The following is a 2,560-nucleotide window of genomic DNA, read 5'->3' on the forward strand; positions in this document are numbered from 1 at the left end:
GGGCAGGGGCCAGAGCTGCCCAGTGGAGATATAGCTCTAACAGGTAATAAAAAGCCTATGGGGGGGCTGGGGAGATAGCTAGGGGCTGGGGAGATAGCTCAGTTGGTAGAGTGCTTGCCTTGCATGCACAAGACCCTGGGTTTGATCACCAGCACCGCAAAAAAAAAAAAAAAAAAAAAGCCTATGGGTCTGATGCTTGGAGGGGGTTATAGTGAGGGTGAGCATCCCCTTCTGGGATTTCCACCAACAATAACAACTGTAGGAATGAAGGTATGCCTGGTGCTGTGAGGGCTCCTCACTGTCACAGTCTCTGGGCTGGGGGGCATCACTGTCCTACTTGCAGATGAGGAAACTCAGGGAGGTGATAAAGAGCTTTTCTAAGGTTGAAGGACCCAGGGCTGCCTTTGACATAGACATATCCCTGCCCCAGTACTCCACATACCACTATACCTGGATCTACACCATGGCAGGTAGAAAGGCTCCTAGCTGTCCACTCCTTCCTGAAGGATCATAGGTTCAGTCTTTATGGGCTGTTACTGCTTCTTTAGGATTCTGAGGCTGATGGGGGTAGAAGGATGGAAGTGACCTCCCCAAGCCCTGGATGAGCCCATCTGCCTATTCCTCCTGGCTGTCCACAGACACTGCTTTCCATTCTAGGGAATGGGTGGCACAGGCCTGTGAACAACACTGCCACATACTCCCCCTCCATACTGCTGGTTGGTTTCCTTGGTCTGCCCATGATCCCAAGACACTGGGGACAGCCAGGGACCCTTTCTAAACCTCAAAACCCTTCTGGTCCTCTTATTCCACCAGGATTACAAGGTTCCCCACACAGCCTGGTCCCCCTTATTTGTTGCCTTTCTAGGTAAAGAGGACTGCACTATGATTTCCTTGCCAGCCCTACCACACCACTGTCTCCAACCAACCTCACCTACTCTGAACTTTATCCTTTCCCCTGGTGCCCTAGGCCACATCTTGACCTGGATTTTGGTGTACTCGTGCTGTCTACCAGATAACCTACCTTTTCCTACCTCAGACTTCCACCCAGGCCCCGCCTCCCTAGGCAAGCCCCGCCTCTGCGCCACCATTTTCTGCTCCGCCAGTGTGGCCCGCCATATCCCCCAACTTGGTGACTTTTGGTCCATCCTGTGGTAGTCTCATTCCCCAGGCCACTTGCCAGCTGATAGCTCTGAGCCAGGATGTGGCCGAAGGCAGTCAGCTCCAACACGACTCTCCAATCCTCATTGGCTGGTGTGCTGGGCCTCTCCCGGCTTACCGACATACTCAGCGTTCAACATTTTCTGCCTATCAGCCTGGCTTGGACCGGCACTCTTGTTATTTCTTGGTTCCAAATTGGAGGATGGCAATGGCTAGAGTGCCCTGGCAGGGAATACGGAGGACAGGGATTCTTGGGTTCGCGAAGGCCTTGTGCTAACTACCTAAAAAGGGACTGGGGAAAGAGTGGCAGAGCTCCCGTGGCTCGCTCCCGTGGCTCACCCCCAGGATCCAGCTTCCTTTGGGGTCCATACTCGCAAAGTCCCAGCCCTGCCTGGTTCGGGCCAGTTGCAGGGCAGTCGCTGTGGTTTTGACCCACCAAGGCCCGGGCCTGAGGGGCTTTCCTCCGTCAAGCCGTTAAGACCAAGGAGGTTTCCTGCAGGCTACACGAAGACACCTGCCAGGTAGCCCCGGTCTGCCTGATGCCTGGGCTGACTTCAGGTCAGGAAGGCCAGTGGCAACAGGAACACTGTCATGGGGACCGGCCCCCCAACCACCGTCGGAGGAGGTGGTGAAATAAGGGTGAGCTCAGTTGGAAAGGTGTGCCCCGTTTGCTCCAGAAAGGTGCTTCTTGGCCCTGCCCTCCCTTGGGAAGCGAGCCTCTGTGCGTCCCGTTGCTAAACGCGTTTCTGGGAAATCCGGCCGCTTCGCGAGGTCCGGGATGCGGTCACTGCGTGCCCGGTGCAGGACGCATGGCAGCCCTAGAAGGCGCCCCGAGCGGCCCTGATGGCTGACTAGTTGCTTCACTTAACCGTCGGGCGATTGCATATGCCTCCTGTGCCTTGGCCTGGGCATCTCCAGCTTGATGCACCGACCTGGCCTTTGTGGGAAGTCCCCCTAAGTCCATTCAACTAGGTCCCTGAGTGACAGCTAGAGGGCTCTAGGGGCCCGACGGCGTCAGTTTCCGTCGGGAGCGCGTTCGGACACCGGCTCCGGACAGCCGGAAGGTCGCGCACAAGGCGTTTCATAAACGACTGCATCCCAAACTGCTCGCCAGGTTAACGGATGACGAAGCCCCGGGTTTACAGAAGCGGGGCAAGGGCAGGCGAGCGGTCCGGCGCGGCGCGCAGCCGCCTTAGCTGGGTGGCGCAGCCCTCTGGCCGCCCAGATCCTCACTAGGCTTGGCAGCACTTCCGACGCTGCAGGCGGAGGACTGGGACCACGCCGACGCTGGTCCCACGCCGCGGGGCGACTGCGACTCCCAGGATGCCCCGCGCGCGCGCCCGCGGCGACCGCCACTCCCAGGATGCCCCGCGCCGCCGCCCCGACCCGCCCCGCCCCCGCC

Source organism: Sciurus carolinensis, chromosome 1 (genome assembly GCF_902686445.1).
Source record: "Sciurus carolinensis chromosome 1, mSciCar1.2, whole genome shotgun sequence".
Taxonomy (NCBI): domain Eukaryota; kingdom Metazoa; phylum Chordata; class Mammalia; order Rodentia; family Sciuridae; genus Sciurus; species Sciurus carolinensis.